Source organism: Dendrobates tinctorius, unplaced genomic scaffold (genome assembly GCF_039654945.1).
Source record: "Dendrobates tinctorius isolate UK_male_01 unplaced genomic scaffold, ASM3965494v1 ptg000196l, whole genome shotgun sequence".
NCBI lineage: Eukaryota > Metazoa > Chordata > Amphibia > Anura > Dendrobatidae > Dendrobates > Dendrobates tinctorius.
This window is the reverse complement of record NW_027361863.1, coordinates 28,591,750-28,606,836: the sequence shown is the minus strand read 5'-3', so window position 1 is coordinate 28,606,836 and position 15,087 is coordinate 28,591,750. Positions and strand designations below refer to the sequence as shown.

Genomic DNA, 15,087 nt, shown 5'->3' with positions numbered 1-15,087 from the left:
CAAGGACATAAAAAAAAAAAAAAAAAGGAAGGGGGGGTTGGAGAAACCTGCAGCCTATAAAAGTGAAGGGGGAGCCAGGAGTGCCGCACAAGGTCACGATATTCGGAATATTCCACTGCAATTAATAGCGCCATCTCCTACACTGCCGGACTGCAGTGACTATGATAACCACACTTGCCTGCGTATCTGGTGAATTCGCCTGGAGGGTAAAGGGTCGCAGGTCACATCCCAGGCGCAAGAACGAAAAACAAGAGCATGGAAGAGAGGAAATGGATTAGACATTCGGAAAAAACAGCACAGCGGGCGGCGAAAAAGATAAAGAGAGTGCGGGTGCGCCACAAAGTGGAGAGGAGAAAGCGCTGCACATCCTGAGCCTCCTGGTTCATGAATGGAATGCCATAATTTCAGGATCCGTCATTATCCTGTCTAAACTGAAGAGAGGTTTCACAAGGAACGATCCATGTGTATTAATGCGAGTGACCTGGGTCATGGTTCGGCTGCCCCTTATCGATGCAAAAATCTTTGATGAGAGAATAATTCCCCCCCCTATACGGGCATCGAGTGCAGGAATGTTGGTCCTGGAGTCAGATAAGTGACCCTTCTCCTAATTCATTCTTTTCTTCCCAGGAGTCTCATTTTTCCCTGAAATCATCTTTAAGAATGCTGCACCAAAGAACACCCTGGAGGAATAAAAGCCGCTGCACCAAAGAACACCCCGGGGGAATAAGAGCCGCCGCACCAAAGAACACCCCAGAGGAATAAGAGCCGCCACACCAAAGAACACCCCAGAGGAATAAGAGCCGCCGCACCAAAGAACACCCTGGAGGAATAAGAGCCGCCGCACCAAAGAACACCCTGGAGGAATAAGAGCCGCTGCACCAAAGAACACCCTGGAGGAATAAGAGCCGCTGCACCAAAGAACACCCTGGAGGAATAAGAGCCGCTGCACCAAAGAACACCCCGGAGGAATAAGAGCCGCTGCACCAAAGAACACCGCGGGGGAATAAGAGCCGCTGCACCAAAGAACACCGTGGGGGAATAAGAGCCGCTGCACCAAAGAACACCGCGGGGGAATAAGAGCCGCTGCACCAAAGAACACCGCGGGGGAATAAGAGCCGCTGCACCAAAGAACACCGCGGGGGAATAAGAGCCGCTGCACCAAAGAACACCGCGGGGGAATAAGAGCCGCTGCACCAAAGAACACCCCGGGGGAAAAAGAGCCACTACACCAAAGAACACCCCGGGGGGGAATAAGAGCCGCTGCACCAAAGAACACCCCGGGGGAATAAGAGCCGCTGCACCAAAGAACACCACAGGGGGAATAAGAACCGCTGCACCAAAGAACACCCTGGAGGAATAAGAGCCGCTGCACTAAAGAACACCCCGGGGGGGAATAAGAGCCGCTGCACCAAAGAACACCCCGGGGGGGGAATAAGAGCCGCTGCACCAAAGAACACCCCGGGGGGGGAATAAGAGCCGCTGCACCAAAGAACACCCCGGGGGAATAAGAGCCGCTGCACCAAAGAACACCGCGGGGGAATAAGAGCCGCTGCACCAAAGAACACCCCGGGGGGGAATAAGAGCCGCTGCACCAAAGAACACCCCGGGGGAATAAGAGCCGCTGCACCAAAGAACACCGCGGGGGAATAAGAGCCGCTGCACCAAAGAACACCCCGGGGGAAAAAGAGCCACTACACCAAAGAACACCCCGGGGGGGAATAAGAGCCGCTGCACCAAAGAACACCCCGGGGGAATAAGAGCCGCTGCACCAAAGAACACCACAGGGGGAATAAGAACCGCTGCACCAAAGAACACCCTGGAGGAATAAGAGCCGCTGCACCAAAGAACACCCTGGAGGAATAAGAGCCGCTGCACCAAAGAACACCCCGGAGGAATAAGAGCCGCCGCACCAAAGAACACCCCGAGGGAATAAGAGCCGCTGCACCAAAGAACACCCCGGGGGAATAAGAGCCGCCGCACCAAAGAACACCGCGGGGGAATAAGAGCCGCTGCACCAAAGAACACCCCGGGGGAAAAAGAGCCACTACACCAAAGAACACCCCGGGGGGGAATAAGAGCCGCTGCACCAAAGAACACCCCGGGGGAATAAGAGCCGCTGCACCAAAGAACACCACAGGGGGAATAAGAACCGCTGCACCAAAGAACACCCCGGAGGAATAAGAGCCGCCGCACCAAAGAACACCCCGAGGGAATAAGAGCCGCTGCACCAAAGAACACCCCGGGGGAATAAGAGCCGCCGCACCAAAGAACACCCCGGGTGAATAATCTGCTCCAGAGGATACTGTGCCGCCAAACAATGGAGTACTTGGTTCATAGCCTACGGGGCTGAGGGATAATGGCGCCCACTGGCTGGTTATATGGACAGGGCACTTATTAGTACATTTACATTTCGCACTGGGGTTGGATGCAGGAATCAGCCCCATAGCCCAACCCCACCAGTGCTAGTGTCATAATAGCACCCAATTACAAGTCTAGGACCTCAGTGCAGACTGACCCAAAGTAATGAGACACGGACCCTTATCTGTCATGATCTCACCCCATTACAAGGCAGGAATGGCAGCTATAATCAGAGGGGTGCGTGCAATCACAGACGCCCCTCTATACCCGCATGCTCCCATCCAGGCCGAAGACAAGGTAAGTGACCCTGCAGCAGTGTGCGAGGACTGAGGAACGTATCAGGGCGGCACACATTGAAAATGGCTCGATGCAGGGGAGAAGCCATGGCCGAGAGCCAGCGCCGCACATCAGATCCCACGTGCACACCGGCTCACACCTCCCATTTTTAGTAGAGGTGGGGATGGCAGCAAAACACAGAAGAGGCCCCTATAGACGTGGCATCGCTTACTGATCAGCAGCATCTAGATGACATAATGGACCGTGTTCATCCTGAGCCTCCTGCTTCATGAGGACACAGGAGAGAAATGTTCCATCTGGGGATCACAACGCTCCAAAATTACATCACAGCGGGGAAAGAGGCCAAAACCACCACCGAGACACGGCGTGTACCGCTTGCTAGCAGCTCTTACAGGAGCTTCATTATTGGGGGGTTAGAGGGGCGAGAGACGCGGCCGATCCTGACATTCGGCATCTGGGAACGATGTGGAAAAAGTGGAGAAACTGAACAAGACGAGGATCATTTACGGATAATAGAAGCGCCGAGTGTCCGGCCCAGCTGTGATTACATAACCATTTCTCTCCATCCTTCAGAGACTCGTAGTGCTGTCCTAGAGATGCATGACTGCTCATCCTGAGCCACCTGATTCATGAATAGAATACCAGCTCCACGGTGAAGACTGACAGACCGGATGGAAGGTGAAAGGTGTGAAATGATAAAATATATATATTACAAGTACAAATCGCTGCATCTCTGCCTTGACACCTGAAGCACGTCCACCAGGGCAGCGCCACTGGCAGAGGACCGGGTCCTAACACCCAATCAAGAGTCAGGAACTAATGACAAGCTGGCGGAAGAGCTAAGATTTGATGTATCCATCGCATGCAGCTCAGCACTACGCCCTCCGCGGGCGGCTGGACCGCTGCCAGGGGGCCGCAGCTCCCAGTTTTGGGGCGGCCAGATGTTTCTGATTACAATAGATGGAATACTGATAACGACCCAGACTTAATTAACCATTTCCCTGCTGCCTGAGGAATGCCCTGCAGAGAAGGAAGGAGTTAAATGTGCTAATTACTGGGCTAATTAGTAGCTGGGAAAGCTGGAGACAATAGGGAGGGGGAGGGGGGCTTCCGATTAAAGGGAAACTAATCTGAAGCGAGATAAGGCTACTTTCACACTAGTGTTTTTTTGCGCTGCATACGCAGTCCAAACGCATCAAGCGTTTTGCATGCGTTTGCTTATTTTATGCGCATGCGTTTTAACCAGTTTGACTCTTAAAACGCCGACGTGTGCATGTCCATGCGCACGCCAGCGTTCCCATAGACTGTAATGTGATTTTTTTTTTTGCGCATTCCGTGCGCATGCGTTTGACACAGGTTGAGCGCACAAAAAAATGCAACAGTGTGCGTCCGGCGCTCATAGGCGCACACTGCAAAAAAACACATGCGCACAAAAACGCATACAAACGCCAGACCATGTGCACCCATGTTAAACATAGGGGCGCATTGCGCATGTATGTGTACGATGCGCTGTGCTAAGAAACGCTAGTGTGAAACCAGCCTAACAAGCCCATAAATGGGGGCAGGACTGGGGGAGGGAAAGAATGTTTCCATTCACTGACAGCAAACAGTGAGAAATTGAGACACTGGCCGATTATTAGATCGGGGCTCCGGGGGTCCCGAGGAGCATCCATGTAAAATGCATCATTACACGACAGATATCAGGAAGACCCTCTGATAAGCCCCCCCTCAGCCCAGAGCTCATCCTCCAGGAATCTACTGGGAAGGAGATATGGAAGCTTATCCAGTACTAGGCGGGGCGAGGACGATGGGGGGGGTTACAGGCGGGGCGAGGACGATGGGGGGGGTTACAGGCGGGGCGAGGACGATGGGGGTTTACAGGCGGGGCGAGGACGATGGGGGTTTACAGGCGGGGCGAGGACGATGGGGGTTTACAGGCGGGGCAAGGACGATGGGGGGTTACAGGCGGGGCAAGGACGATGGGGGGGTTACAGGCGGGGCAAGGACGATGGGGGGGTTACAGGCGGGGCAAGGACGATGGGGGGGTTACAGGCGGGGCAAGGACGATGGGGGGGTTACAGGCGGGGCAAGGACGATGGGGGAGTTACAGGCGGGGCAAGGACGATGGGGGGGTTACAGGCGGGGCAAGGACGATGGGGGGGTTACAGGCGGGGCAAGGACGATGGGGGGGTTACAGGCGGGGCAAGGACGATGGGGGGGTTACAGGCGGGGCAAGGACGATGGGGGGGTTACAGGCGGGGCAAGGACGATGAGGGGTTACAGGCGGGGCAAGGACGATGGGGGGTTACAGGCGGGGCAAGGACGATGGGGGGTTACAGGCGGGGCAAGGACGATGGGGGTTACAGGCGGGGCAAGGATGATGGGGGGTTACAGGCGGGGCAAGGACGATGAGGGGTTACAGGCGGGGCAAGGACGATGGGGGTTACAGGCGGGGCAAGGATGATGGGGGTTACAGGCAGGGAAGGATGATGGGGGTTACAGGCAGGGAAGGACAGGGCATCCTGGAATATCAGAGGCTTATCAGTCAGTAAGAGGACATGGCTCCCTCATCATGAGTACTCTCAGCTGCTCCTCCGTCAGTGTGTAATTCTTGTGGAAGTGTCAGTCCTCACTGCAGTGTGGCATTCTATACATGAACCAAGGGGATCAGGATGAACTGCCCTGACAGGAATGCCAAAGTTCCCTGTTCAGTCAGGAAACAATAGTGATAATATATAGAGCAGACTCTCCAGCAGCTCCTGCTGATAACAGGCAGGATGCAGGTGGGCGGTGATCGAGGGCGGTGATCGAGGGCGGAGCCCGTCGCTGATCCTCCTGGAATTGTTAGTGCTTCTGAATAGTTACTCTGCACTGTGTGGTCATTAAAAGCAAAAAGTGATATCAATTATTTAGGTCGGTGCCCTGAGCATCAAAACAGAAAAAATTAACCCTTACGCCACTATTACCCCGGTCCAGACATCAGCAGCTCCCACCTGGGTTGCTAAAATGTAACATGCTAAAACAACAAAGAGTCAGCTGTAAAACATATTGGGGCATTCAGCCTCTGGATGGAAACATCAATGTCTCTATTCAGTGAAAGGAAGCAGATAAAACACAACAACAGTCTGTTGGAAAATAGTGAAAAGCATTTTCGAATCAATGACCAGAAGAGCGAGCGTTGTCCTAGAGGAGGTTCTCCCTTTTTAGGTCCGGTGACCGCTGCACGTCAATGGTGGAAATCTGCTATCCCCCCGCTCTGCATGTGTCAGTACACACTTTAGTTCTCGCATACTGTTCGTAAACTCCAGAGGAGTGTGGAGCAGAGAAAAGGCTGTAAAAGTATCGCTGCATCTGTAAGCGGGAACTGTGTGGCCCCGGGGGAATAAACCACAGTAATCCACAATTACTTTATATAAACTCTCACCCTATTAAGTTCAGATGCCGAACCCTGTAATTAACCCCGTCCATCCCGAGGGTGGAGGCTGCGGGTGAAGAACTCCACAGAGGAAGCATGACGCGAGGTTTAATAACACTTGCTATGCTGCACCCAAAAAGCACAAGACGACCGACATTCCCGGGACGCCCCACACGTGCCCGAGGAGCGCACAACACGGACATCACATACAGTGTGGAGTGGGCGACGCCATCCGTGGGAATTGGCCACATGCGGACGCAGTGCTGACTGCTGCAACGGCCAAACGCTGGAGTTTGTCAGAACGCGTACTCCACTCGTGAGCTGCAGAAAAATGCCATTTTCTGGTGTAAAATCATCCTGAACTTGCTGTTGTGAGCCTCCTGATAAGTCGGCCCACTTTCCACAAAATCTCTAAAAACTGCTAAAAAAAAAGTTGCAAAAAGCTCACTATATTAACTGATCTTCATGAACAGCACTGATTGTTATTGGAAACAGTCAGCAATCTGTATGTCTGCCATCTCCATCGCTACTTTTGTAATGCAGAGGGGGAGGGTGTATATCAGATGAATGTGCAATGTCAGGAGATAAGAGGTCACTTCTGCTCGGGTGCAGATGCTGATCCAGCAGGGAGATATCAGATCGGACGGGAACACTGGATCTCTTTACATAGATTTCATCTGGGCGTACCGGTGATATAATGATGCTCACATTTGCTTTGGATGTGAGTAGAAGTCGCTGAGCTCCTCCGCCCTCTGATGCCCGGACTAAAGGATACAGTATGAGAAGACACTGGATACCGAGCAATCTTCCAATACCCATCCTGTGGCCAAGGCTTGCGGTTTTCATGATCTCTGCTTGCTGTCATTGAGTGGAGAGCTTTACACAGGTGCACAACTGGGGGGGGGGGGGGGGATGTCACCTGAACACTCCTCCGCCCACTCGTCTCGGCTCCTGCGCAGGCACAGATCTGATAACTGGGCCGTGACGAGCCGCCACTGCCGACAAGTACTTAAGTACAGACGACATCTTCAGTCATGTGGAAGACATAGGACCGACGCCGCTGTGCGGGGTCATCACCATCAGGACGGTGGGAGAAACAAAAACCCTCAAAATGTATAACATCCAGCCACTTACCCAAAAATGTTCCCAAACCCAGGAGGAAACCGCTCAGCGCCTCTTCACCTACAAGAAAAAAAAATAAAAAAATCTTACTATCGTTCGGCAATTATCTGAGGACGACACCTTGTAATACAAAAGGTGCAACAAATCGATAAAACATTGCTAAAATATCGCAGTTAACTCGAGAAGCAATATACTGACGTCTCTATCACTGTGCTGTGTAGACTGGGACAGAATCAGCAGAGTCATCTCGTCATCATCAGGAGGTGGGAGAGTTAATGGCTGCTGTGTTGCATGGCTGGAGGCCTGGATAACAGCACAGTAACAATGTAGCCTGTGCGGCTCTCCATCACCACAGGTCGAGGGGCTCCGTCCGTCATGACTGCACGGGTCTATGGGCTACCTTCTGCCCATTCGCTGCACACACCGCGGCGAGGTCGGCCTGTCACCACCATCAGACAGATGACGAAATTCTGCATACGTGGCCAAGTGCAGCTGCTGCCCCACATTTCAGGATATGCAGGCCTTTAGTGTATGTGTGTGTGTATATGTGTATATGTGTGTATATATATATATATACACACACACACACACACACACACACACACACACACACACACATACATATACACACACACATATATATATATACACACATACATTTTTTTATATATTTTTTTTTTTTTTTCCTTTTCAGATAAATATCTTTTTTAACCCGACTGAAGAATGTCAAACTAATAAATTGAATATCTGGTTAATGTTTCTGTATCTGCCGCCATATCGCCAATTACTGCGCTGCGGCTGAACAAGTTTTGACAAATTTGTTACCGGCTTACTACATAGTAATCTTCAGATCTGAGCGTGGGCCGATCTCACGTAATTTCTCCACATCATTAAGGACTTACACGCGGATTTACAGATTAGTGGAAATCACTACAACACCGTGATGGCCGCTTGTGCTGGAGATTACCAGGAGGGAGAAACAAGGGACCCTCAAAGCGAACCAGTGCTCCCCTGGCCAATCATTATAAAAACTACCATACCCAATATATCCTACTCTAGTCGCAGCCAAAGCTGCATTTACTACTCTGATGGTCACCAGACTGCTACATCCAAGACAGACGCAAAGCCATTATAATTTCAGTTTTCAGTGTGAAATTTACATGCAGAACTATGAGTGCAGCTCTGGCTGTGACTGGAGTATAAGACAGGAAATCAACCCTTCTTTCATGGGATGACACTATATGGAAAGTTTATGACAACCACCGAGTACCACAATGGCTGCCGCTACTGGTTGTCACCCACCGCGACACAGGATCATATTCAGCTCTTTTTTTGCCCATCATAACACAAAATGGAAAATCTATAACTCAAAAAAATCCAGCAAGGCAAAAAAAAAAAAAAAAAATTCCAAAGGCAGAGTCTGTGAAATCGATCCCGACTCCCGGGAAGGCGTCAGGACGAGGATGGAAGATGGAAATATTTTCCTTTAAATGGAGTTTCCTCTTTGTAAAAGCCGCTCCCGGAGGAGCCACACAAGTGTTATTATTACAGGCGGTATGAAGTGCTGAGGACTGGACACGGGGCCCCAGGGACAATAAAAACTTACTGGTAGAGGATGATCAATTTGCAGACATGGAGAAACCATTAGATCCCAGTATGATACAGGCCAGAACTGGACAGATTCCATGAGACAGAGAATCGGAATCCTAAATATCACAAGATAAAATGATACAACGTTGTATCAATGCTGTGATGAAAAGTTCTACAGAAGTTCTGCATCAATTCCTCCTGGTTTCAGGTCTCTACTTGCTGTCTCTCAATAAGACACATCATCGTTTGCTTCCAATATGTCCTGTCCACATGAAGAACACACAGGTCCACGTCTCCTAAGGCCACGTGCACACGTTGCGGATTCTGCTGTGGATCCGCAGTGTTTCAGGCTCTGCAGCAGATTTAGCTGTGTTGTACAGTACCATTGTTTTCAATGGTAAACTGAAAAACGCTGTGCACACACTGCGGATGTTTCCGTGCGGATTTGCTGCAGGTTCAAATCCGCAGCATGTCAATTCTTTGTGTGGAATCCGCAGCGGTTTCACACCTTCTCCATTGTAGAGGTGTGAAACCGCACGCTAATCCGCAGGTCTTTTGATCTGCGGATTTTCCCAGATCCGCAGGGACAAATCCGCAGCACCTAAAACTACGTGTGCACACAGCCTTACATCTACACTCATCATTGGAGACACTCATATGACCAGGGCAGAAAACAACAAAGCTTCCTGATGAATGGCAGCAAAGATCTTGACAAGTCTTAAAAAGGACAAATTCTTTAATTGGGGACAAAGCAGCAGCCGGACCACCAGAACTGCTCAGACTGAAGGGGCCACGTTTCGGGGATGTGGCACAGGAGCACCGCCACCCCCACAATCAGGGTCCACTGCACCAATAATCGTAGGGAAGTTCCTGTAAGGCTAACCAAATCCAAAAAGAATTAAAAAAAGATGGGCCAGCCTATGCCAATTACCCGTGAACCCTGTACAGACCGCGGGCATGGAGCAGTGCCCAGAGGACACCACAGGAGGGTCGCGGGCCATTAAATATAGAGTGTGGGATTCCGAGCGGAATATTACATTACACTCCTTATACCTGAGAGACACCATAAGAATTCACACCCTATTTATGCCAGGGTTAAATGGGCAACTTATGCCAGGAATTCCAGCTGCCATTTCAATAAGGAATGTGGAGCAAAGGATTCAGGGACTACAGAGCCACCCGCTCTCCAGCCCTGCACCGGGAGGAATCCCGTGTAGGATCCATAATCTCTATTTACTACAGTAATTACCACTAAGGGCGTGATTAATTGGTGCCAAACATACAAGGCATCCAAAAACCATGGACGCGCCACAGACACTGCTTGATGTTAGTGGAGAGCAACACTCCCAACATGCAAGAACTCAGGATGCCGTCAGCTCATTAGCATAACTACATAACCCGGACCCAAAAAACCAAAGACCCCCATCAAATCCTGCACCCCAAAGACCACCACCAGTTCATTTCAGAGGTTTCTCAAGACCCCAATAAATCCAAAATCCCCATACAATTCTACAGCAACCACGAAGATGTAAGACACATAACAGCAACCAATGATATCAAGACCCTCATTAATTGGTGGCGCCCATAGAATACTCCAATACTGGATAGGAATAATAACATTGACTGGTTCCCGGGTGGCCGCTATAACTTGAAAAAAAAGGCACCAAAAGCCAATTATCTACTCCATGTACTGGGGTCACGCAATGCAGAAACTCAACACACCTAATGAAAAAATGGCACCATGGGCACACCCCTCGTTCACTGCTTGGGACCCCCCTCGTGTAATCCTGAAGCAATGGAAGGGATCAGGACTGAACTCGTTTGTAGTGTCTATCAGCGCACCCCTCTAATTTGGCAAAACTGGATGATTCTTGGTTCTGCGCTTCCAAGTGACTATTGTAACCACTGGTGCCAAGAGAGGCTTAGTGCTCAAATCTTTACCTTGCCAACAAAATAGGAACAGTCAGGTCTGAACCTGCAGCACAGGAGAAACCAAGGACAGCAAACAGAAAGGACCACATGGTGCCACCCATTCATAGGTTTCAGACTTTCAGTGCCTGCTTAGTTAGGTACCACGTAAACCCCAGATACACATCCATTCCTTGCAATGAAAACTCAAGACCCTCAATACAAAGGGCACCAACAATAAGATATAATGATTACTCGGGACACAAGAGCCACATTATGTCCTGAAACTGGATGCAAAAGGCTCAACTCTGACTGCTTTTATTGGATGCAACCACTGGAGGGAGAATGAACCCCATTACTGCCCCCTTTAAAAAATGGCAGAAAGTACAGAAAGTAATTGGCTGTTTGGGTGCCATTACCCCAATGTAACCCCATATATCAGTTATGGTCAGATTTCCCCTCCAGAACTGCATTGTTTGTCTCTTGAATGATTTACAACCCAAGTTTCCGGCACATCCAGCCCCTGTCAACCATAAAAGCCATCAAAGACAGACATGTAACCTGCTGATCGGCACAACAATGAGCGGAGGGGCTGTGCACAGTTCAGGGGATGGATGGAGCAGGAGTTTCCTGTCCTCTCGCTTTCTCCACATGGTCCGGGCCCAGATACACAGATCCTACAGCTGGGACCTCGCCTTGTGTTTATGCAGTAAGTAAATGAGGCTTGTTCTCCCCGCAAGGATGAAAGTCAATGGAAAGAAAACCCTACAAGGGTCAATGAACTTCACCTCGCTCCAAGCAAGCTCTTGTTTTATGTCTTGGCGTCCCATGTCTCCCTCTCAGAACATAATACTCCGCAGGCTTTATATCCTGAAGGTGTGGGACAGCTCTGTGCAGCCTCATCACCTTTCCATGATAAACCCAAGTCTGTGCAGCCTGGAGAGACAGTCTCATGTATGGCAGACAGAACTTTCTGCAACCAATTAGGAAATCAGCAAATATAACATCAAATTAAACAACCTTTCAATCATCTATGAGACGTTTCAGCTCTAAATGAGAAATCCTTCCATAGCTGCTGGCTGATCAGCAGCGAATTCTCCCCACGTCCCCATATACTGTACATGCACAGGGGGCTCAGCACAACACACATGTTCTCAATGGGGAGAGGGGAAGAAACTGCTGTTGGAGACATCTGTTGATTGCCATCTGTTGATTGCCATTCTCCCATAAAACAAAAGATGGGTCATACTGGAATCCAACATGTCCAATCCTTCCATCTCCAGCATTACTGCCATCAGTGGACATCTGAGACTTTCCCATACATAGTAGATAGTCGCAGGATCGCACAAAAGTTGAAGGGTTCTAATGATTTTTCTCCAAGTCCAGGGTCACCTTTCGATCCAGTTGGTCCCAATATTGGGCACATGGTCTGACTCATGGTCCATGGCAATTTACAAGCATCTCCTCAAATTTAGTTTCCATATTGGTGAACAGTTGGTTGGACGTATCCACCAATCCTCACTTTTTTGTGTATCGACTGGGGGCATCGACCATTTCTAGAAAACATATCAAGTTCTGCCCAATATACAACGCTCAGGAGTTCCCATTTAAACTGTGATAAAGTCCCAAATGTCAGGCCATAGAGGAAACGGCTTGTTTTTCAAAGTGACATTTGACATTGATGTTTCCGAGTCCCGGTTTGGTGGGAAAGAGGCAGAGGACAGTAAAGCGCTGCGGGAGCCAGCTGGCAGGGGTAGAATGGGCATTTTGTTGGGACGGCCGAAGCTTCTCCCATGGACACCTGGTTTCCCCTTCTTAAACCCTTCCTGATTTGCTTCCTGCTGGAGACTTCTTAGAAAGGCCAAATACAGACTAATGATTGTTGTGAATGTGTGAGAGCGCGATTCAGCAGAGATGACAGTCAGAACTGGTGGATGCACTCTGGAGAGACTCGTACCGTGCCCTCAGGACTGGTATATACAAGGAAGAAGGTTACAGAGATTTACTGTCACCCCAGGACCCCAAATTCCTAAAATGATTGTCTCTGTTCTATAGCCACAAAAATCACAGCCTCAGCCTCTAAATACCTAAATAACACTAGCACAAATTCCACATTGGTCACAAAGTTATAAAAGCATAAAACTAAAAGAACCGAGTAATCCTACAAAGACGACAGCGTGATCCCACTAAACGTGCGTGACCTCCCTGCGAGAGCGCCGGAGGTACGGGGCACGAATACGGGTTATATGGGACGATGGTAGAAAGAATCTGCGACCTTTGTTTTACATGTGACCTTCAATAAGCACATCCAATGGACGCCGGAGTGCTCCAAGGGGTCGAGAATTCCGTGAGCAGAATGTAAAGTGGAAACATTAAAAACAGGAACTTGGAGCGCTGCATTAAGGGAGAGGCCGCGGCTTGGTGAACGCCGCGGCCTGGTGAACGCCGCGGATCAGCTGAACTCTATACTACGGCCATTGCTGAGCCTCAAGCTCTCTCTTTTTCCTTCTTTAATGGAAGTATAATTTTTTCTTTGTTTTGTAAAATAAGTCACGGGGAGAAGGATGACCTCGAGTTGACACTTCAGTTCCTACTCCGCCTTTTGAATCATCTCAAACCCCTAAATAACCAACAAATACTACAAATGGGCACCATGACAGTATCCAAAAGCATCAAGAAATCCGCCTTCTGTGCCACGTTCTGTTCCCTCCTGCTGCTCCCTCTGTTCAGTGTCAGTCATGAACCAGGAGGATCAGTATGTACAGTGTTAAACATCCCCTGTGCGCAATAAGGATCTGTATTAGCAAAGTTTAGCAAGAGGCCGCTCTCCCCATGACCATTCATGGCAGCAGACCCAAAATCTGTGCTCACATCTGCTCAAATCCAGGTGCGAAGGGTGCAAATCACAGCGCAGACTAGCCTCAGGCACCAAACAGTTAATTGCAAAAACACAAGTGAAACTCAGGGACAAGGTGACCCGAGGGGCCACAGGAACAGAAAAGTTTGACTTTTTGAAGCCGGGAAACCAGTTCTGAGCCTCGGGCACATGTGACGTACTGACAGCCGCCACTCCAGGAACAGGACGGACTGGTTCCAGCCTTGGTTCCTTTAACATTTCTTTGATTGCAAGCTCTGCAAACTAAAGGGATGAAGAACCAAGTAAGACCACAACAGAAAAAGTCATTTTGGAAACGGCGCCCGGGGCGCCTGCGCAGTAGCAGCTTTCGGTTTGTATAGAGATCCGATAGCTGGTGTCGCGCAGGCGCCCCGGGCGCCATTTTCAAAATGATATTCCCCCCCCCCCCCCTCGATCAAGTAAATCTACAAAAGGGATTAAGTGCACAGTAACCATGCGATTATACTGCAGCTCAGGGGCCACGGCCGGCACCTGCCTCCAGGGGGCCGATCAGTGAGGGATCAGTGACCCGATAGCATTATGACTGTATAACGGAGCCGACCTGACACTGACTGTAGGTTACGGTGTACAATCCTGCTGACGGGTTCCCTTTAAGGAGAATGGGCAGTATGACGACAAAATGAACGGGCAGCTGTAAGTAACAGCTGAAAAAGAGGAGGGCTCCCTGAGACTACAGTGGAAGGTGGGCTCTGCTGCAATTACAAGGGGGAGCTTTAGTTTGACTACTGGGGGAAAAAAGAGTGTCAGAGAGATGTGTGAAGCCGAACACATCCAAACAGTAGGGACCTGCGATCAGTATCTGCTAGATACCTGCGAGGCCTAGGACTGCAGGATGATGGTAAACAGGCTGCCATCCTGGAAAAAGCTCCGCGGATCGTCCTCATGTAATGGAGGTCCGGAGGCATCGCTCAGCCGGCGACACCTGTCAGGTAACTTGTCTGTTACCATCCGGCATCTAGTCTCACCGCGCTCTCAATCCCAAGGCAAATAAGATAGCACACAAAGTAAACAGCTAAAATATCCTCCATGCACCCCACACCGATCACAGGGGCCCGCAGCCATGACAGGAGAGGACGTGTACCCATCACAAGTGCGCTCCACACACAGCTGTCTATACCCTCCCCCCAACAATCACTTCTCATACAGAAAAGAGTTATGAAAAACGGGCAGAGATGAAGTCAAAGAGAACAGGAAGGAAAAAGACCCCCCTGCAATACTAAAGACACAGGGTGAGGAGCGCTGGGCACAGTAGTCACCACCCGTCCCCCCCAGTCATCACAGCAGAGCCTCCGGCCCCCCACAGCAGAACCTCCGGCCCCCCCAGAGTCCTCACAGCAGAGCCTCCGCCCCCCCCCCACAGTCCTCACAGCAGAGCCTCCGCCCCCCCCCCACAGTCCTCACAGCAGAGCCTCCGCCCCCCCCCCACAGTCCTCACAGCAGAGCCTCCGCCCCCCCCCCACAGTCCTCACAGCAGAGCCTC

The 15,087-nt window shown here is 50.4% G+C and overlaps 1 protein-coding gene across 4 annotated transcripts in view; it reads right to left on the bottom strand.

The window, feature by feature from the left end:
• The window catches only part of ADD3 (adducin 3), an 80,747-nt gene that overhangs the window by 27,312 nt on the left and 38,348 nt on the right, over window positions 1-15,087 (bottom strand). For all 4 annotated transcript variants that reach the window (XM_073553092.1, XM_073553094.1, XM_073553091.1 and 1 more), the window contains exon 2: window positions 7,205-7,252. The gene's annotated coding sequence lies outside the window, so the exon portion shown is untranslated. The remainder of the gene's footprint in view (window positions 1-7,204; window positions 7,253-15,087) is intronic.